The following is a 23,973-nucleotide window of genomic DNA, read 5'->3' on the forward strand; positions in this document are numbered from 1 at the left end:
TTATGGGTCTCTAATGGGGATAGTGCCTCAATAGTCAACTTAAAGGGACATGAAACCTACATTTTTTTCCTTTCATGATGTAGAAAGAACACACAATTTTAAACAACTTTCCAATTTACTTCTATTATCCAATTTACTTCATTTTCTTGATATCCTTTGTTGAAAAGCATATCTAAATAGGCTCCATAGATGGTGATTGGTGACTGCACCTAAATGCCTCAAGTGATTGACTCATCCATGTGCATTGCTATTTCTTCAAATTAGATAATAGAATTAAATTGGAATGTTGTTTAATTGTATTCTCTATCTGAATCATTATTTTTTTTTTTGGGGGGGGGGTTGCACGTCACTTTAACACTGCAGAAAATGTTCTATTTCAGGTCTTAAGGGATACCATGATACTTGTTCATGAGCATATTACTGATTTTATTTAACAAATTCAAATGTTGTAAATTCCTAAACCTTCAATAAAATAATAATAATATTAATAATAATAATAATAATAATAATAATAATAATAATAATAATAATAATAATAATAAAATGGTCTTTGGCAGCAATATATCTTAAGAAGTAGATCTTAAACATTTTTTTTAGTCTTTTGCACTCACCACATTTAAAAATAAATCATTCATTTCCTTTCAGCACTTCCACTATACAACACATTTTGTCATCCTCTACAATATATAACAAAAATGCAACATCGATATCAGTACTTACAAAAAAGTACACATTTTGTATTACCTGTGAAAGTGTGCCATGATAGAGTATACTGAACATCTAAATGGGGCAAGGAAATATAGTTTTTCCAATCTCTCCAACCTAAACAGAGTATTTCTACATTTATTTAAGCTTATTAGTTTAGATCCCCTGTGGTGCAGGTTCCCTCATGCGAGCATGCAAGCCAAAGTTAAGAAGCAGGGGTCATAAGACCATAAAACCTTAAGACCACTGCTTCCTAACTGCTCTGCCTCCTCACTCAAACTTTTCTAACTTCTCCACCACCTCTCTATTTGGTCCGATACTATTCACAAGCCCTGGTCTTGGCCAACCAAAAGCAGGAGTCGGAGCTACACATGGAAATTATTGTGCATACATAAATTATGTCCCTGTGTGTGTGTTTTTCCACTTTTGTATGCTGCTAATTGACTAAAGAATGAAGAAAAGTGTTAGCCAGCTATAAGTAAGATAAACTTAAAGATGGGTTAATCCAGCACAAACTAGTGATATACCAAAATAGCCGAATTAAACTGCTGTGTAATAAATCACAGGGAGCCACCCGGTCATATCCGAGAAAGCAAAACATTTATTAAATCATTGTCATCCTCAATAAAGAACATACACATATAGGTTCAAATCACCAATAATTGTGAGTAATCCTAAAAACTAAGGAAGATATGGCCATGTATGATATACCGGAATAAGATAAAATATATGTATATATAATGAGCTCAATATCACTAGGTCTAGACTATAACATAGCAAATCACAGTGAAATATATAGAACAAAAATATTGCACAAGATATTGTTAAGAACAACGATAGTTATACAGAATAAATGACAATATGATCACAGAGCAGACAATTCCACACTGTGGTCAGAATAGAATATGTATATCTTTGTATATCTTAATATTCTCTTGCCTCAATTTATGAATAACAGTTCCATAGCAAAGCAAAGCAAGGAAGGTTGTTAAACCCAGAGTCACTTATTGGAAATGCATTGCAGAAACTTGTTAAAGCATATGCTGTTGTGGAGCAAAATATACGAATCACAGTTCCATAGCAAAGCAAAGCAAGGAAAGTGATAAGCACAGAGTATCTTTTTAGAAATACATTGCAGAAACTTGTTATAGCATAAGCTGTTGTGAAGCAAAAACAGGCGATAAAGCACAAGGTATCCTAAGTGCATAAGCGGACAGAAAGAAGTCAGCACAGCGTCCATAAGTGAATGAACAAAAGACCAGGTTATTCAAGGCTTAAACAGCCTACAACTCACCAGACCAAATTTTTGTAGTCTTTGGATGATACTGCGGTCAGAGCTCCCCCTCCGTCTCTCACTCCGATAAGCTGTACGGTTCGCTCCAAGACACCTGTTAAACCGAAACAGGCTGACATCCTCCAAAGTTGGCGTCCCACGCCTCCTGCTTCACAGAGGCGTGACCTTCACGCTACGCGCGTTTCACCCTTAATTTGTGTTGGGCTTTTTCAAGCGTCATCCTCACTCAAACTTTTCTAACTTCTCCACCACCTCTCTATTTGGTCCGATACTATTCACAAGCCTTGCTCTTGGCCAATCAAAAACAGGAGGCGGAGCTACACATGGAAATTATTGTGCATAATTAAATGATGTCCCTGTGTGTATGTTTTTCCACTTTTTTATGCTGCTAATTGACTAAAGAATGAAGAAAAGTGTGTGTAATATATATATATATATATATATATATATATATATATATGTAAAGGGTAAAAGATACAAAATAGTTAAGACAACAGGTTGCATAAATCTTGGTGGGAAATGTTTAGTACTTCTTAATGAGTATATCTTCCAGAGCTAAGTAACTTTGTCTATGTCCTTATTGTAATGATTTGATTTTTTTTCTCTAGAGTCAAGAATCTAATTCATTCTAATTAAGTTCAAGGCGCCATAACATTGAGACATGTCTTATCTGTTTTGTAGATTTAGATTAAAACACAAAACACAGTGATCAGGTTTCTTGGCTAAAGCAATACTACTAATAGGGGATCGGTTCAAGACTATATAATCTATATCCTAGCTTCCTCCTATCTCTTAGCTGTAGCCAATAAAAACTGACAGTAACAGTTGTTCTCAGCTCCTCTTCAATAGAGCAAAAAAAGATTTAAATTAAGTAAGAAACACTTCTATTAAAAAAAAATAGAAAAAAAGTGTGAAATGTTTTAAAATGATTACCTTATTGCAAAAAGTTGTTAACACTATGTTAACTCCAATTTCAGTAAATGGAAGTCACTGCATCATTAAGCACATTAATGTCCTTGCTCTTACAATTTTAAATAAAGGGGGTTAATTTGGTAGATTAAAAGTGGAATAATTCAGTACTCTGTGGTACCATTATGTTTTAATCATTAATCGTATGATCAAACTGCATCTAAGCTATTGGAGTACACAAATTAAATATCCAACTGCAGAATCTGCAAAGCAAAGATGAAAGTCTTTAAAATATATAACTTTAAGGGACATTACACTGTTAAAATAAAAGTCTCTAACTGATATAAACATTTCATTTTAACATTAGTGTCTCTTCCAAACCCTGATTAACCCCTGCAATAATATTAAACACAGAAGCCCCATTTTAATACATAATTAACAGTATTGTATAGCAGACTGGCCATTTTTTTAACAGTTTCAAACCATCTTCAATCAGTAAGTGAAACCATCTAGTCAATTAGAAAGTACTTTGGAGATTGATCACAATCATGTTCTTGTTTTCAATAGATAACATTTACTGAATATTGACCCTTATTTTCAGTAATCACAACCTTAATATGTTTCTGCCATTAATACCTCTGAAGTTCAAGAACAACAGCAAATCACTATCTGTGCAATTAAAGGGACATTGTACTGTAAAATTGCCTTGCCCTTAATGTTTTCTCATTGGCATTTCCTCAAGTGCATGCCACAATAAATAAGCTTAGCATACAGAAATAGCAGACCTAATATCACCTATCTCCCTTTACATTATACACAATGGCATATACTTAGTGAAAGCAACTTAAAAGTTCATTTTTATTACATATCTCTTCCACCCTCCAGAATGAACTTGATCGCTGCTTACTGTCACTTGTTTTCATAGCTTTTCTTTATAGAATACTAAGGTATTAATATTTTCAGTTGAGGTGGAGGTTTCAGTAGGGGTGAGATTATCTAAGTAGATAATTAAGCAAGGTTCAATAGTAATAATGAAAATAAAATGTAACCTTGCTTTTATAATTTATCAGCGGGTAAGCACCGCTTGACGCAATATTGCAACAGATATATGGACAGCCACACTCCAGTTTCAAATATATGTAAAGATGAAGAAAAAGGATAATAGATAAAACATACTATACACTCTCGTAGGGGCATATGGTGAAAGGCACAGACTTATAACATCGTAAAATATAAAAACAGCTTATAAACTAGATCAGTAGATGAAGTATCAACACTTAATATTACACAATGGGACAATGTCAAAATATATATTTTTATGGCGAAACACTCCTCTATATTATTGAAAGGGCGATAGCAAGGAGGTTCAGTAGAGCAGTCAAACAATCACTAGGGACAACCATGGAATTGGACAGCATATCGGGCTATTGTATCTCTAATATTACAGTCCTGCTTATGTCATAGGACTTCAGCAAGTACAGATTTGTAGGGAATCAATGCCACAAAGCTTTTGAAGTAAACACAATATTCTTCAACTAGTAGTGTATGTTAAACATCATAGAGGCATTTCTGCTTAGGGGAAACATATACGTCAACAATTATCAAGTATTTTCCACTGTGGAGGCGAGCAAGATCCATATAGGTAAGGTTTGTGAACAACATTAAAAACCCCAAGGAACCCAGATATATAAACATGTCTACAGCAGGTTTGAACATCAAAATGCTCCCACTACAGGGATATACATGAACTTATGAAATATAGCTACCCTTTTTAGCAAAGGTTTCCCCAGTTTAGCAATAGCCCCCCACAGGCACTCCTCTAAACAGCGGCATGACATTAGCCCAATTTAATATCAATATTGTACTCCTAGCGAGTAAACAATCTGTGTATCCAATTGTTAATAAACTTTTAGTCCAAACAGTATGTAGCTTCATCGAACAATATGGTAATAGAGGATATATCTGTTTTAACCTATACCTCTCCTGAGGCTACAAGAAGCGGAGTCTGGTAGGGCCTGGTCACGATGTGACAGAATAAGTGGAGCCTGCCTATTCATGCCAGAAGCTGTTTGAGAAGGCAGAGTGTAGAACCGCCATTTCCTGTGTCCCCTAGCGGTTTTCATTTTGCGGAGGAGACTCGTGTGATGTTTTCCGTGTGAGTCCGTAGGAAAAGGTGCCAGATTTACTGGGACTGATGCACAATCTGTGAGCTGTGAGTTACGGAAGTTCTTAGGAGCAGACGCCTCATCCATGTTATCTCCACTGAAGTGGCTTGACGAGGAGGCTTTCACAAGTAATGTTGGTGGGGCATCGCTCTTTGTCCTCTCTGCTTCAGGTACCGCTATGTCGCCTTTCCTGCTTGGATCACGGGTCTCTTGGAGGAGGTCGGCTAATTGGATATTCATCTTTCTCTCCAAGGCCACCAGTTTGCCTTTGATAATAGTGGTGACCGACCGTGCATGCATACCTCGGGTAGGGGTGTATTTGTAGTGGTCCTTACCATTGGAGAAGAAGTAGAGTGTGACTGTCAACCCTCGGGGATCAAGGAGGGGGGTGCTTGAGACTTGTGCTAGGCTGTAGCCATTTATCATATTAGGCCAGGTCAGCGTCCTATAAATTATAGTACAGCAATCTTAGTATCTATCAGCTCAGCAGGATGAGAAGATATCAAATTCGTTAAATGTATTTATAGATAGAGCAATAGACTGGCCTTGATCCACACAATAGATTTTTCTTAACAGGAGCTCCACTGATGTGCATCTGATCATGGCCGCCTCCCAGACACGCCCCCCACTCCGCCATTTTTAACCCTTCATAACTGCTTGCAGTTATTGTTTTTAAAAATAAAAATGCTCCTTTTTTGTTTATTAGAAACTACTCTGTATATTTGGGGTAATTGGACACATTTTAAAAATTAACCAGAAATCTGATCTCTGGTTAATTTTCTGAGTGCTAATTGCTACCTGCAAGCTCATGGTAGCAATAACCAGCCACTTGTAATGATTGGTTATTTATAGCACACCCGTAAATGGGCACATTTGCCTGTTTACGGGCGTGCAATAAATTAGCACTCCACTTGTAATCTAGCCCTAAATGAAAGGAAAATGTATACTACAATGTCCTTCTAATCTCCCGATTTCAGAATCCAAAAACCAAACACATAGGATTAGCTACACACAACATTTATATTCTGGGTTTAGCAATAACATCATAGATTGAAGGCATGAATGTTGACTGATCCCTTTTAATGGTGCTTAGTGATGGTACTAGGTGACCTGTGTCCAATTAACTTGAGTTCCAAAACCATACAGTTGTGTATATGTTTTTATCTATTATCGATCTGGCAAGATATTATGTCAAATTTCTTAATTTTATCAATGTCATCCAATATGGTGGAGATAATTTAATTGTTTTGTCAATGCATTTAGCCAATGTTACAGTTCAAAAATGTTTTATGCTACCTATTTAATACAACAAAAAGTGTTGTCTGGGGTTTATTAAGTCCTTTAAGTCTATAAGTGAAAAATAACACTCAGGGGCCGATTTCTCAAGCTGTTAATGCAGCTGATTCCATGCAAGCTTTCAAGCTTGCTGGAAACAAAAGTTAGGAAGCAGCCGTCGTAAGAAAGTTGCTTAAAATTGCATGTTCTATCTGATTTAAAGGGACATAATACTCATATGCTAAATCACTTGAAACTGATGCAGTATAACTGTAAAAAGCTGACAGGAAAATATCACCTGAGCATCTCTATGTAAAAAAGGAAGATATTTTACCTCACAATCTCCTCAGCTCAGCAGAGTAAGTTCTGTGTAAAAAGTTATACTCAGCTGCTCCCAGCTGCAGGTAAAAAAATTAAAAAAATGAAGAAATGAACAGCAGTCAATCAGCATCAGCAGTGCTGAGGTCATGAACTCTCTTACTGTGATCTCATGAGATTTGACTTAACTCTCATGAGATTTCATAGTAAGCTTCCTTTACCTGATTGGTGAAATAATATGAGAGTGTATAAAGCTCATCCTTTCAGTTGTCCCGGGACAGACACACTAACATGCTGCTTAGAAAACCTTTACAATGGGAGGTGGCTACTGAGGAACTTTTGAGGTAAAATATCTTTCAGGTGATATTTTCTAATCAGCTTTTTACAGCTATGCTGCATCACTTTCGAGTGTTTAAACATTTGGGTATTATGGCCCTTTAATAAAGGACCCATTGTCTTTTTATTTAATTTGTAAATACATTTTATACATTACAAGTATAATTTGAATTGTATTTTTAAGTATGAACTGAGCATCCACAATAACTTAAAAAATGAGAAGAATCATTTAAAAGATGCTTTAACAGTATTTTTACTTCTGGAGATTGCTTGCTTGTTTTCTTTAATAAACAGATTTATTCACTAAAGCAAAATATATTTAATATATTATGTTTTCCTTACATAATCAGTAACTAGAGCAGGTGCCTTTGACCTTTTCTGTAAAGTCAATAAAATAAAAAAATATATAAAAAAAACCCTGAGCTTGCTAACTTCTGTAACATCCCAGGTAATCAGCAAAGCACATCTGTTTTGTCCTTATATTTCTTGTCCACATTACACAGGAAAAAAATAAAAATTGTCAGTGCCTTAGTTTAAGAAAACAAGAATTACAAATAAATCCCTACCATTAATACAGCAACATGTTATCGGGCTAACATAAGCCTGATACTTGAAAAACAAAGAGGGAGATATGTAGGAATTTTTAGAAAACACTAATGAGTTTGAAACAACCGAGATTCTGAATGATAAGGATTTCTTGAGAGCTCTTTTGCTAGTCTGTAGATCAAGTTTGTCTATTATTCTCCCTGACTTCTCATCAGAAATGATTTCCTTCAAATTCTATTACAATGTCCTTTGTTGACCTTGCTGTTTATAAAGACATTTAGGAAAATAAAATGACATTTTATATATTTAACCCAGAAAGCATTGAACATTCCTTATGAGTGTGTGTGGTATAAAAAGTTAGTAGAAATAAAATGTATACATAGTTTTAAAATATAAAGAACAGACACAAATTATTAGATGTGCACAAACCAAAAAAAAAAAAAAAGGTTTCAGATTAATCGTTTGTCACAAAAAATAAATAAATAAAAATAATAATACTTTAAACTTGCTTCTGGAGTGGGTTTGACTTCCTCTGCTAATTCCTTTGGGTAAAATCTTCTGGGCAGTAGAGGAGCACCTTGAGAGAAGTTTAAAGGGATATTAAGCCAAACATTATTCTTTCATGATTCAGATAGAGCATGCAATTTTAAACAACTTTCTAATTAGCTTCTTTTATAGTTTTTCATTCTCTTGGTATCTTTTGTTGAAAAGCAGGGACGCATGCCTAGGAGCTGGCTCATTTCTGGAGCACTATATGGCAGCGGTTTTGCAAGAATATTATCGATTTGCAAGAGCACTAGATAGCAATACTATTTACTGCCATTTAGTGCTCCAGATGCCTACCTAGGTATATCTTCAACACAGAACACTGTGATCAAAGCAAATTTGATAATAAAAGTAAACTACAAACTTTTTTAAAAGGGTATGCTCTGTTTGACTCACAAAAGAAAATGTTTGGGTTTCATATCCCTTTAAAATTAATTAAAATGAAAAAGTAGCTAATGCTAATGCTTTGCTTCAAGCCAGCAGCAGCACATTCTTTTTTACATGCATTTTTAAATGTGATCACAATTGCCAAGAACAAAAATGATGCTTAGATAAATGACTGACACTGGTATTAATCAACTAACAAGGAACATTGCTAGATCACTATTGGATAGTTCAAAACTGACTATAGCTTTGTAAATTGTGGTAAGAAATTTGTGGTTCTCTCAAGGGGTCCAATACAGCATTCATTGCTTAGTACATAGAGCACAATGTGTTTTTACATTTGTCTGAATTCAAAGTTACATGTCTACAAATCAATCAAAATTCTGAGAGTCCCATGATCTTGTGATCAAACGTTCATATTTTTCATTTTTTTCCTTCTTTATAAATAGCAAAAAATATTGTTTTGTCCTTTGCTGTTTTTAGCTTGTAAGAGAAATATTTAAGTTTTACTGATCTAACAAGTTTATGCACCAGATGTATAGCTAAAATAGAAAGAAAAAATCAAGCTGTCAATTGTTAGTGGGTACTGAAGAATTATTAACAACACCATTTGTCTATGTCTTAATATAGAGTGTGATATCTACTGAATGTAAAGTATCTAAGATTTTTTGTTAAGCTTCAAACAGAAATATTAAAATATGATTTATAAATCTGTTGTGTAAAATACGCAAAAGTGTTTGGATTTGGTCAGGTTGTGCTCCAAAAATGATCAAGAGTGATGCAGTCAATATAAAACATCTATATCCCTAAAATGCATTTGAATCTTGAAAGGACACGGAAACCAAGATTAAAGGATTATTAAAAGGAAATGAAAACTGTCATGAAATGCAGGACACATGCAGGACACATATGGTACAACTCTATTTTATTGTAGAGCATGGAAACACACATCTGGTAGCATTGATCTCACTAAGTAACTGCGACACAGACAACCAGACCTAAGCCCCGCCCCCGATCTGGTGACGTCACTTCCCACTCTCATCACATCTTACCCCTTTTCAAAGGATGAAGCATATATTTTTTTCTCATTTGAATATAACAAATAACAAGGTATACAACAACAGTTTTGTATACTATATAACAGATAACAATTTACAGAAAATATAAACAACATGAATTACATCCTGACTAGTGATGTCGCAAACCTAAAATTTTCGGTTCGCGAACGGCGGACTCGAACTTCCGGTATTGTTCGCGAAACCGCGAACCGCCATTGAATTCAATAGGCAGGCGAACTTTAAAACCTACAAGGACTCTTTCTGCCCACAATAGTGATGGAAAAGTTGTTTCAAGGGTACTAACACCTGGACTGTCGCATGCTGGAGGGGGATCCCTGGCAAAACTCCCATGGAAAATTCCATAGTTTATGCAGAGTCTGCTTTTAAGCCATAATGGGTCTAAATCAACTAACATTCCCAAAGTGGCTGTCTCAAAACATCCCGGACAGAAGATAGATTGATAGATAGGATAGATATACATAGATTGATAGTTAGATAGAATCCATAGAAGAGAAATAGATATATTTGTTAGATATATAATTACCCTAATAAAGTCTAATAATTAAACATGCGTTCTTGGACCCAACTAGCTTGTGTTAATTAGTACTTTTCTTAGCACTTTAATCCCTGTCCCCCCCCCCTATCGGGGGTGTTCTATATGGCCTGCCAGATTACCCTGAAAAATTATAATAATAAGACATGCGGTCTGCTACCTATTTTAACTAGGTTGTGTTTTAAGTATTACCATTCTTAGCACTTTAATCTCTGTAACTCCCCCTATTTGGTGAGGTCTATACGGCCTGGATGATTACCCATACAAAATATAATAAGACATCTGCTCTTGGTATGCGACCCATGGTAACTATGTTGTGTTAATTAGTAATGTCCTTTGCATTTTAATAGCTGTTACTCATACTCACCCTATTGGTGGAGGTCTATATGGCCTTCATGATTACCCTTACAAAATATAACAACCAAACATATGCTCTGGGACCAATGGTAAGTCGGTTGTGTTAAGTAGTACTGTTCTTTGCAGTTTAATACCTGTTACAACACCAAATGGTGGCAGGTCTATCTGGCCTTCATGATTAGCTGCACCCAAACCCAAAAAAGCCGAGTGGTCTTAGACTAACACCCATGGCTAACTCGGTTGTTTCAATTAGTACTATTCTTAGCAATTTCATCCCTGTTACGGGTGGTCTACATGGCCATCATGATTAGCTGAACAAAATACTACAATCCAACCTTTGCTCAGTCTTCATAGGCCCTTCATTGTCTGTATTTTGATAGTACAGTTCTTATTATACTGTAACTATACTGTGACAAAAAAATAGGATTGGTGTAAATAGTTGGCAAGACGGCCTGGCACAAAAGGATGGCAGGCAGGAGGTAGATGCAATTCAAGGACACTAGGAGACTGATTACTGACAGTCTAAACAGTGATGATTGACAATTTTTGCAATACTGTTGACAGAAATATGATTGCTGACAACAATTGGCTAGGTGGGCCTGGCTCACAGTGCTATTCAATGGCACCAGCAAACTGAGGATTCAAATCACAACAACTATTACCAAAAATTTTAATTTTTAATTATTAGAATACTGTCACAACAAATATGATTGGTGTAAATATTTTTAAGTAGGCCTGGCACACAGGCTTGGAAGGCTGTAGAAAAGTGCAATTCTAGGGCACGAGCAAACTGAGGATTAAGATCAACACTAAAAAAAATTTTTATTTAAATTAATAACTATACTGTCTGTGACAACAATTATGATTGGTGTAAATAGTTGGCTAGACGGCCTGGCACAAAAGGCTGGCAGTGGCAGGCAGGAGGTAAATGAAATTCAATGGCACTAGGAGACTGAATATTTGCAGTCCAAAAAAATTATGATTTTTTTTTTAATTACTGTTACAAGAATTGTGATTGGTGCCACTAATTGGCAACTTGGGCCTGGCAGACAGGCTGGCAGATATGAGTCATGGATGGTAGGTAGGGCAGCAATTTAACACAGTATGCTGTGTAAGTGACAAAAACACAGGACTGATAGAAAATTAAGTTAGATTACACTAGCAAAATATTTTAAAATTTTAGATTTTAATATTAAAATTATGTTAAGAAGTGCAATGCACATATGACTCTATGAGTGGTCGCACTGGCTGGCTGCTACGTAGGGCAGCAATTATAACAACAGTATGCTGTGTAAGTCAGACAGACAGTTAGACACAGGCCTGATAGAAAATACAATTAGATTACACTAGCATAATGATTTGAAGATTTTTTTTTGGAAATTTTAAGAAAAAGGTTAAGCACATACATGAATCGTGGCTGATAGCCTTGGAAGGGCAGCTATTAAAAACAGTAGGCTCTTTAAGTCGGATACACACACGCCTGATAGAAAATACTATTTGATTACACTAGAAAAATGATTGAAATTATTTTTTGGGGGGGGAAATTAAAAAAAGGTTAAACACATATGAGTCGTGGCTCATAGACTAGGGAGGGCAGCAAGTAAACACAGTAAGCTCTCTATGTCAGCAAAACACACAGGCCGGATAGAAAATTATATTAGATTACACTAGCAAACAAATTTAAACTTTTTTTTTTATATTAAAATTAAGGTGAAGAAGAATAGATATGAGTGCTGGGTGGCTGCCTGGCACAGACCAATTAACCAAAAGACTGAAAAAAAGAGGTATATTAATGCTGAGTGAGCCTGATAGACACAGGCATGATAGTAAATGTAATTAGATTACACTAGCAAAATATATATATTTTTTTAAAATTTAAAATAATGTTATAAACGGATATTAACACTGGTGGCTGCTGGCTGGCACAGAGCAATGAACCAGAGTATATGCTGTGTGACACTGGCCTGATAGAAAATGAAAAAAAAATTACACTAGAAAAATAATAAAATTTTTGGGTTAGTTCAATTTAAACTAATGTTGTTAGGGAGATATCAGTGGTGGCAGTAGTCACAGCATATGCTGTGAGCCTTAAACACACAGCTGAAAGCCAGGCAAATGCTAATAAAAAAAAACAAACAAACAAAAAAAAACGGCACGAAATATAGCCCTAAAAAGGGCTTTTTGGGGTGCTGTGCTTGCAGCAGAGAGACTGTAAATACACTAGCCTAGCTATTTTTTTCCTATTAATGTCAGGAGCAAAAACACAACACGTCCTCTCATTAAAAAAGCTCGTCATTATGAGTCTAAAATGGCGGATTCCGAGTAGCTGGGAGTGTCTGTGAGGGAGTGTCTGATGTTGATTGGCTCTAATGTGTCAGGCGGCTGTGACATAAAGGGTCAAAGTTTCCACAATGATGACACATGTGTTCGCCCACAAACGCGAACGCGAACAACCTATGTTCGCTGTGAACCGTTCGCGGGCGAACAGTTCGGGACATCACTAATCCTGACTTGAACATCGAGGTAGACTACCCTAGTCCACAGTGACCATGGGATTATTCTGCCCATACTTCCAGTCATTGTTTTAACTAAAGTTAATCCCAATATCGGGCCGGAAGTTTCACCACTCTTCTGCTTGATGTAACTCTACATGAACTTTCCTCTGATACAGAAGAAGGTGATTGAGAGTCTGCTGGAGGCAAAGACATATCCCCGCTGTGATCTTGCAGAGGGGAAGGCACCCCTTTGAAAACAGGGGATCCAACTGGCGGTGGTACTGAGGCATCCAGTTCCAAACTCTCAAGTACAGGCTGATGATGTTTTCGATTACGGCATGTAACTGTCCCTCCATCAGTAAGGACTACATAAGACCTTGGTTCTGGAGAGCGTCCAATTACCATAGCAGGCGTCTTCCATTTCTTGTTATCATCCAGTTTAATTCTGACACTTTGCCCCGCATTTAGCTCCTGCAAGGGCCTCGCAGAATGTCTCCTGTCGTAGAAGAATCGATAGCCCCTTTTTGCATCTTCATCCCTCCTAAGGACTTCGTCCCGAGGAATAGAGCTAGTTGGCTGGAAGACACCCACAGAGGGTAAGATGGTGCGGATCTGGCGTCCTAGCATCATCTGTGCCGGGCTAAATCCCATGGCTTGAATGGGAATCTCCCTATAGGACAAGAGGGCCAAGTACGGCTCAGATTGCTTCAAAATTTATTTTGTTGTTTGAACTGCCCTTTTAGCCATTCTATTATTGTTGGTAATGTGGACTTGACGTGGAATGTATAAAATCATATTCTATGCTGAAAGAACTGAACTCTGTTGAAGCAAACTGCATTCCGTTATCACTCACCAACTCCATTGGTATGCCCCACCGGGCGAACAAGCTCTTGAGACGAGTGATAACGGCTTGACTTGTGATTTCATTCAAAGGTGCAATTTCCAAATACCTGGAATAGTAGTCGATCACGACTAGGAACTTTTTCCTGTGCAGTACGCACAAATCAGCAGCTATTTTCTGCCACGGGCCTGCAGGCAGCGGAATAGAAATCAAGGGCTCCCTTCTCTGAGTAGGCCGACGTTCCCGGCAAAAGGCACATTTAGACACATGACTTGCAATGTCGGAACTGATCCCAGGCCACCATACTGCTGTAGCTGCCCTTTCTCTGCACTTTGTAATGCCTAAGTGGCCATCGTGAATCCTGTTTAACATCTCCTGCCTCATGCTGACAGGAATAACAATGCGGTCTTGGAACAGCACCGACCCATCAAGCTCCGTGAGCTGCGACCTCTCTGATTGGTAAGAACTTAAAGACATCCAGGCTGCCAGACTTTCGGGCCAACCTTCTTTAATGTACTTTAAAACTTCTTGAAGGTCTCTATATAAATATGTCTCTCTCTTTATTTGTTCTAGTTTCCCTGAAGAAATGGACTTAGAGGCCAGAAATGAATCTACATACACTTTCACATCCGATTCCGTTGAAGACTCTTCAGCAGTAGTGATGTCACGAATAGTTCGCCGGAGAACAGTTCCCGGCAAACATAGCTTGTTCGCGTTCGCAGCGGAGGGCGAACATATGCTATGTTTGACCCGCCCCCTATTCGTCATCATTGAGTAAACTTTGACCCTGTATCTCACAGTCTGCAGACACATTACAGCCAATCAGCAGCAGACACTCCCTCCCAGACCCTCACTGCTCCTTGGCAGCAGCCATTTTAGATTCATTCTGATCCTGCATTCTTAGTAAGAGGAGGGATAGTGCTGCTGCTGATGATTTTATAGGGAAATTGATAGCTAGGCTAGTGTATTCAGTGTCCACTACAGCCCTGAAGGACTCATCTGATCTCTGCTGTAAGGACAGCACCCCAAAAAGCCCTTTTTAGGGCTACATCAGTCGTTTTTTTTTCTTTGTAATCTAATAGCAGTTGCCTGCCTGGGTGTCAGGCTCACAGCATATACTGTGCCTACTTGCTCAGTGCCACCAGTCATATCTGGTGTAACCTTAGTGTAAATTTAAAAAAAAAACTTTTACATCAGTCTGCTAGTGTAATCTAATTGCATTTGCCTGCCTGCCAGCATGTGTGCCAGGCCCACTTGCCAACTAGTGCCACCAATCATATTTGTTATAACAATAGTGTAAATATTTAAAAAAAAAAACTTTTTTGACTGTGAGACATAAGTCTGATGGTGTAATCTTATTGAATTTGCCTGCCCTGGCAGCGTGTGTGCCAGGCCCACTTGCCAAGTTAATGGCACCACTCATATTTGTTGTAACAGTAGTGTAAATATTTAAAAAAAACTTTTTTGACTGTGAGACATCAGTTTGCTAGTGTAATCTAATTGCAGTTGCCTGCCTGCCAGCATGTGTGCCAGGCCCACTTGTCAAGTTAGTGCCACCAATCATATTTGTTATAACAGTAAATTAAATATTTAAAATAAAAACTTTTTTGACTTTGAAACATCAGTCTGCTAGTGTAATCTAATTGCAGTAGCCCGCCTGCCAGCGTGTGTGCCAGGCCCACTTGCCAACTAGTGCCACCAATCATATTTGTTATAACAGTAGTTTAAATTTTTTTTAAAAAAAAATTTTTTGACTGTGAGACATCAGTCTGCTAGTGTAATCTTATTGCATTTGCCTGCCTGGCAGTGTGTGTGCCAGGCCCACTTGCCAAGTTAGTGGCACCAGTCATATTTGTTGTTACAGTAGTGTAAATATTAAAAAAAAACTTTTTTGACTGTGAAACATCAGTCTGCTAGTGTAATTTAATTGCAGTTGCCTGCCTGCCTGCCAGCGTGTGTGCCAGGCCCATTTACCAACTAGTGCCACCAATCATATTTGTTATAACAGTAGTTTAAATATTTAAAAAAAAAACTTTTTTGACTGTGAGACATCAGTCTGCTAGTGTAATCTAATTGCAGTAGCCTGCCTGCCAGCGTGCGTGCCAGGCCCACTTGCCAAGTTAGTGGCACCACTCATATTTGTTATAACAGTAGTGTAAATATTTAAAAAAAACATTTTTTGACTGTGAGACATCAGTCTGTTAGTGTAATCTAATTGCAGTTGCCTGCCTGCCAGCGTTTGTGCCAGGCCCACTTGCCAACTAGTGCCATCAATCATATTTGTTATAACAGTAGTGTAAATATTAAAAAAAAAACTTTTTTGACTGTGAAACATCAGGGGCGCGATCCGATATCGATCGCAGTTTGCGGCGCAAGCGAGGGAACCGGCGTCGCCCGCAGTTTCAGCTCGCAACTCGAGCCATCCCATATAGGTCGCCGTCAGATGCTAACGTGCCGTAAGTCTCACAAACCAGCGATGTCCAGAAATCTGCGTAAGTACAAATTTCTGGCGTCGCCAGTGACTTGCGCCACGTTAGAATCTGCCGGCGCCTATAAAACCTGACTAAAGTTTAAAACACCCGCACTGTCTAACACGCCTCCCTAACATAGCCCGCACTGTCTAACACGCCTCCCTAACATAGCCCGCACTGTCTAACCCTCTATCCGCTATCCCCCCTCACTAGCCTAACAATAAAAAAGCTATTAACCCCTAAACCGCCGCTCCCGTACCCCGCCGCCAGCTATATTATATCTATAACCCCCTAAAGTGAGCCCCTAACACCGCCGCCATCTCTATTAAAATGATTAACCCCTAATTTAATCTACCTACCCCGCCGCCAGCTATGTTATCTATATTAACCCTAAGTATATTATAGTTAATATAGGTATTACATTATATATTAACTATATTAACCCTAATTATATTAGGGTTAATATAGTTAATATAGTTACTATAGTATTTATATTAACTATATTAACTCTATCTAACCCTAACTAAATTTAGATTAAATTAATCTAATTCATTTATAAACTAAAATATTCCTATTTAAATCTAAATACTTACCTATAAAATAAACCCTAAGATAGCTACAATATAATTAATAATTACATTGTAGCTATGTTAGGGTTAATATTTATTTTACAGTTAAATTGTTAATTATTTTAACTAGGTATAATAGATATTAAATAGTTATTAACTATTTAATATCTACCTAGTTAAAATAATTACCCAATTACCTGTAAAATAAATCCTAACCTAAGTTACAAATACACCTACACTATCAATAAATTTAATAAACTACTAACATCTATCTAAAAATACAATTAAATTAACTAAACTAAATTACAAAAAAAAACAAACACTAAATTACAAAAAATAAAAAAAAGATTACAAGATATTTAAGCTAATTACACCTATTCTAAGCCCCCTAATAAAATAATAAACCCCCAAAATAAACAGCCCGGATCGGATCAGGAGTTCGGCCCGGTGTGGTGAAGACAAGGTAGGGCGATCTTCAGGGGGGTAGTGTTAGGCTTTTTTAAGGGGGGTTTGGGTGGGTTTAGAATAGGGGTATGTGGGTGGTGGGTTGTAATGGGGGGGGGTATTGTATTTGTTGTATGCAAAAGAGCTGAATTCTTTGGGGCATGCCCCACAAAAGGCCCTTTTAAGGGCTGGTAAGGTAAAGAGCTTTGAAATTTGTTAAATTTAGAATAGGGCAGGGAATTTTTTTTATTTTGGGGGTTTATTATTTTATTAGGGGGCTTAGAATAGGTGTAATTAGCTTAAATATCTTGTAATCTTTTTTTTATTTTTTGTAATTTAGTGTTTGTTTTTTTTTGTAATTTAGTTTAGTTAATTTAATTGTATTTTTAGATAGATGTTAGTAGTTTATTACATTTATTGATAGTGTAGGTGTATTTGTAACTTAGGTTAGGATTTATTTTACAGGTAATTGGGTAATTATTTTAACTAGGTAGATATTAAATAGTTAATAACTATTTAATATCTATTATACCTAGTTAAAATAATTAACAATTTACCTGTAAAATAAATATTAACCCTAACATAGCTACAATGTAATTATTAATTATATTGTAGCTATCTTAGGGTTTATTTTATAGGTAAGTATTTAGATTTAAATAGGAATATTTTAGTTTATAAATGAATTAGATTAATTTAATCTAAATTTAGTTAGGGTTAGATAGAGTTAATATAGTTAATATAAATACTATAGTAACTTTATTAACTATATTAACCCTAATATAATTGGGGTTAATATAGTTAATATATATAATGTAATACCTATATTAACTATAATATACTTAGGGTTAATATAGATAATATAGCTGGCGGCGGGGTAGGTAGATTAAATTAGGGGTTAATCATTTTAATAGAGATGGCGGCGGTGTAAGGGGCTTACATTAGGGGTTAATAATTTTTATATATGTGGCGGCGGTGTAAGGGGTCAGATTAGGGGATAGATAAGGTAGATGGCGGCGGTTTTAGAGGCTCACAGTAGGGGGTTAGTTTATGTAGATGGCGGCGGGGTCCGGGAGCGGCGGTTTAGGGGGTAATAACTTTATTAGGGATTTCGGGGGGGGGGGGGGGATCGCGGTTGACAGGGAGATAGACATTGCGCATGCGTTAGGTGTTAGGTTTATTTTAGCAGATCGCGGTTGACAGGGAGATAGACATTGCGCATGCGTTAGGTGTTAGGTTTATTTTCTAGTTAGTTTAGGGAGTTACGGGGCTCCAATAGTCAGCGTAAGGCTTCTTACTGCTGCTTTTTGTGGCGAGGTGAAAATGGAGTAAGTTTTCTCCATTTTCGCCACGTAAGTCCTTACGCTGCATATTGGATACCAAACTGCACGGGTTTGGTATACCTGCCTATGGCCCAAAAAACTGCGGGGGGCGACGGCAGAAATATACGGGCGTAACTTCTAGGTTACGCCGTATATGTGATACCAAATCCGCGCAAATATTGGCGTCGCCAGCTTTTGCGGGCGACGCTTTATATCGGATCGACCCCCAGTCTGTTAGTGTAATCTAATTGCAGTTGCCTGCCTGCCAGCGTGTGTGCCAGGCCCACTTGCCAAGTTAGTGCCACCAATCATGTTTGTTATAACAGTAGTGTAAATATTTAAAATAAAAACTTTTTTGACTGTGAAACATCAGTCTGCTAGTGTAATCTAATTGCAGTAGCCCGCCTGCCAGCGTGTGTGCCAGGCCCACTTGCCAACTAGTGCCACCAATCATATTTGTTATAACAGTAGTTTAAATATTTTAAAAAAATTTTTTTTGACTGTGAGACATCAGTCTGCTAGTGTAATCTAATTGCAGTAGCCTGCCTGCCAGCGTGTGTGCCAGGCCCACTTGCCAAGTTAGTGGCACCACTCATATTTGTTGTAACAGTAGTGTAAATATTTTAAAAAAAACTTTTTTGACTGTGAAACATCAGTCTGTTAGTGTAATCTAATTGCAGTTGCCTGCCTGCCAGCGTGTGTGCCAGGCCCACTTGCCAAGTTAGTGCCACCAATCATGTTTGTTATAACAGTAGTGTAAATATTTAAAATAAAAACTTTTTTGACTGTGAAACATCAGTCTGCTAGTGTAATCTAATTGCAGTAGCCCGCCTGCCAGCGTGTGTGCCAGGCCCACTTGCCAACTAGTGCCACCAATCATATTTGTTATAACAGTAGTTTAAATATTTAAAAAAAAACTTTTTTGACTGTGAGACATCAGTCTGCTAGTGTAATCTTATTGCATTGCCTGCCTGGCAGTGTGTGTGCCAGGCCCACTTGCCAAGTTAGTGGCACCACTCATATTTGTTGTAACAGTAGTGTAAATATTAAAAAAAAAAACTTTTTTGACTGTGGAGCATCAGTCTGCTAGTGTAATTTAATTGCAGTTGCCTGCCTGCCAGCATGTGTGCCAGGCCCACTAGTGCCACCAATCATATTTGTTATAACAGTAGTTTAAATATTTTAAAAAAAACTTTTTTGACTGTGAGACATCAGTCTGCTAGTGTAATCTAATTGCAGTAGCCTGCCTGCCAGCGTGTGTGCCAGGCCCACTTGCCAAGTTAGTGGCACCACTCATATTTGTTGTAACAGTAGTGTAAATATTTAAAAAAAAACTTTTTTGACTGTGAAACATCAGTCTGTTAGTGTAATCTAATTGCAGTTGCCTGCCTGCCAGCGTGTGTGCCAGACCCACTTGCCAACTAGTGCCACCAATCATATTTGTTATAACCGTAGTGTAAATATTTAAAAAAAAACTTTTTTGACTGTGAAACATCAGTCTGCTAGTGTAATCTAATTGCAGTAGCCTGCCTGCCAGCGTGTGTGCCAGGCCCACTTGCCAAGTTAGTGGCACCACTCATATTTGTTGTAACAGTAGTGTAAATATTTAAAAAAAAACTTTTTTGACTGTGAAACATCAGTCTGTTAGTGTAATCTAATTGCAGTTGCCTGCCTGCCAGCGTGTGTGCCAGACCCACTTGCCAACTAGTGCCACCAATCATATTTGTTATAACCGTAGTGTAAATATTTAAAAAAAAACTTTTTTGACTGTGAAACATCAGTCTGCTAGTGTAATCAAATTGCAGTAGCCTGCCTGCCAGCGTGTGTGCCAGGCCCACTTGCCAAGTTAGTGGCACCACTCATATTTGTTGTAACAGTAGTGTAAATATTTAAAAAAAAAACTTTTTTGACTGTGAAACATCAGTCTGCTAGTATAATTTAATTGCAGTTGCCTGCCTGCCAGCGTGTGTGCCAGGCCCACTTACCAACTAGTGCCACCAATCATATTTGTTATAACAGTAGTTTAAATATTTAAAAAAAAACTTTTTTGACTGTGAGACATCAGTCTGCTAGTGTAATCTAATTGCAGTAGCCTGCCTGCCAGCGTGTGTGCCAGGCCGACTTGCCAAGTTAGTGGCACCACTCATATTTGTTGTAACAGTAGTGTAAATATTTAAAAAAAAACACTTTTTTGAATGTGAGACATCAGTCTGTTAGTGTAATTTAATTGCAGTTGCCTGCCTGCCAGCATGTGTGCCAGGCCCACTTGCCAACTAGTGCACCTATCATATTTGTTATAACAGTAGTGTAAATATTTAAAAAAAAAATGACTGTGAAACATCAGTCTACTAGTGTAATCTAATTGCAGTAGCCCACCTGCCAGCGTGTGTGCCAGGCTCACTTGCCAACTAGTGCCACCAATCATATTTGTTATAACAGTAGTTTAAATATTTAAAAAAAAATACTTTTTTGACTGTGAGACATCAGTCTGCTAGTGTAATCTAATTGCAGTAGCCCTCCTGCCAGCGTGTGTGCCAGGCCCACTTGCCAAATTAGTGGCACCACTCATATTTGTTATAATAGTAGTGTAAATATTAAAAAAAAACACTTTTTTGACTGTGAGACATCAGTCTGTTAGTGTAATCTAATTGCAGTTGCCTGCCTGCCAGCGTGTGTGCCAGGCCCACTTGCCAACTAGTGCTCCCAATCATATTTGTTATAACAGTAGTGTAAATATTAAAAAAAAAACTTTTTTGACTGTGAAACATCAGTCTGCTAGTGTAATCTAATTGCAGTAGCCCGCCTGCCAGCGTGTGTGCCAGGCCCACTTGCCAACTAGTGCCACCAATCATATTTGTTATAACAGTAGTTTAAATATTTAAAAAAAAAAATGTTTTGACTGTGAGACATCAGTCTGCTAGTGTAATCCAATTGCAGTAGCCTGCCTGCCAGCGTGTGTGCCAGGCCCACTTGCCAAGTTAGTGGCACCACTCATATTTGTTGTAACAGTAGTGTAAATATTTAAAAAAAACTTTTTTGACTGTGAAACATCAGTCTGCTAGTGTAATTTAATTGCAGTTGCCTGCCTGCTAGCGTGTGTGCCAGGCCCACTTAGCAACTAGTGCCACCAATCATATTTGTTATAACAGTAGTTTAAATATTTAAAAAAAAACTTTTTTGACTGTGAGACATCAGTCTACTAGTGTAATCTAATTGCAGTAGCCTGCCTGCCAGCGTGTGTGCCAGGCCCACTTGCCAAGTTAGTGGCACCACTCATATTTGTTGTAACAGTAGTGTAAATATTTTAAAAAAACACTTTTTTGAATGTGAGACATCAGTCTGTTAGTGTAATCTAATTGCAGTTGCCTGCCTGCCAGCATGTGTGCCAGGCCCACTTGCTAACTAGTGCCACCTATCATATTTGTTATAACAGTAGTGTAAATATTTAAAAAAAAACTTTTTTGACTGTGAAACATCAGTCTGCTAGTGTAATCTAATTGCAGTAGCCCGCCTGCCAGCGTGTGTGCCAGGCCCACTTGCCAACTAGTGCCACCAATCATATTTGTTATAACAGTAGTTTAAATATTTAAAAAAAAAACTTTCTTGACTGTGAGACATCAGTCTGCTAGTGTAATCTAATTGCAGTAGCCTGCCTGCCAGCGTGTGTGCCAGGCCCACTTGCCAAGTTAGTGGCACCACTCATATTTGTTGTTAACAGTAGTGTAAACATTTAAAAAAAAAAACTTTTTTGACTGTGAAACATCAGTCTGTTAGTGTAATCTAATTGCAGTTGCCTGCCTGCCAGCGTGTGTGCCAGGCCCACTTGCCAACTAGTGCCACCAATCATATTTGTTATAACAGTAGTGTAAATATTTAAAATAAAAACTTTTTGGACTGTGAAACATCAGTCTGCTAGTGTAATATAATTGCAGTAGCCTGCCTGCCAGCGTGTGTGCCAGGCCCACTTGCCAACTAGTGCCACCAATCATATTTGTTATAACAGGAGTTTAAATATTTCAAAAAAAAAACTTTTTGGACTGTGAGACATCAGTCTGCTAGTGTAATCTAATTGCAGTAGCCAGCCTGCTAGCGTGTGTGCCAGGCCCACTTGCCAACTAGTGCCACCAATCATATTTGTTATAACAGTGGTTTAAATATTTAAAAAAAACTTTGTCAGATACAAGTGAAGCGGTTGATGATGATGCGTCCATGGATGTCACATGGGTGCCCGCTAGAAGAGAAGAAGAAGAGGGAGAAAGTTCAGATGGGGAGACAGAGAGGAGGAGGAGGAGGAGGAGACGAGTTTGAAGCAGGGGGGGGTCGTTGCAAGGAGATAGTGGCACAATCAGACAGCATGCATCGACACCCGGAGTCAGCCAGACAGCACGCCAATCAACGCATGCTGTTGCCACCACCAGAATGCCGTCATCGCAGAGCTCAGCAATGTGGAATTTTTTTTGTGTGTCTGCCTCTGACAACAGCGATGCCATTTGCAACCTGTGCCAAAAGAAACAGGAGTTTAAATATTTCAAAAAAAAAACTTTTTGGACTGTGAGACATCAGTCTGCTAGTGTAATCTAATTGCAGTAGCCAGCCTGCTAGCGTGTGTGCCAGGCCCACTTGCCAACTAGTGCCACCAATCATATTTGTTATAACAGTGGTGTAAATATTTAAAAAAAACTTTGTCAGATACAAGTGAAGCGGTTGATGATGATGCGTCCATGGATGTCACATGGGTGCCCGCTAGAAGAGAAGAAGAGAAGAAGAAGAGGGAGAAAGTTCAGATGGGGAGACAGAGAGGAGGAGGAGGAGGAGGAGGAGGAGACGAGTTTGAAGCAGGGGGGGGTCGTTGCAAGGAGATAGTGGCACAATCAGACAGCATGCATCGACACCCGGAGTCAGCCAGACAGCACGCCAATCAACGCATGCTGTTGCCACCACCAGAATGCCGTCATCGCAGAGCTCAGCAATGTGGAATTTTTTTTGTGTGTCTGCCTCTGACAACAGCGATGCCATTTGCAACCTGTGCCAAAAGAAACTGAGTCGTGGGAAGTACAACACCCACCTAGGTACAACTGCTTTGTGAAGGCACATGATCTCACAGCACAAACGACGATGGGATGAACACATGAGAAGAAGCAGCACACAAACTCAAAGCCGCCATCCTCCTCCTGCTCCAGCATCTTCAGCCACGTCAACCACTGCTGTACTCCTTGCCCCCTCTCAACCATCCGCCACTCAGTCTATCTTCCGTAGCAGTTCCTGGTCATCTGCCCACAGTCAGGTGTCTGTCAAGGACATGTTTGAGCGTAAGAAGCCAATGTCCCAAAGTCACCCCCTTGCACGGCGTCTGACAGCTGGCTTGTCTGAACTCTTAGCCCGCCAGCT

The sequence above is a fragment of the Bombina bombina genome, chromosome 6 (assembly GCF_027579735.1).
Source record: "Bombina bombina isolate aBomBom1 chromosome 6, aBomBom1.pri, whole genome shotgun sequence".
In the NCBI taxonomy this organism is placed as follows: domain Eukaryota; kingdom Metazoa; phylum Chordata; class Amphibia; order Anura; family Bombinatoridae; genus Bombina; species Bombina bombina.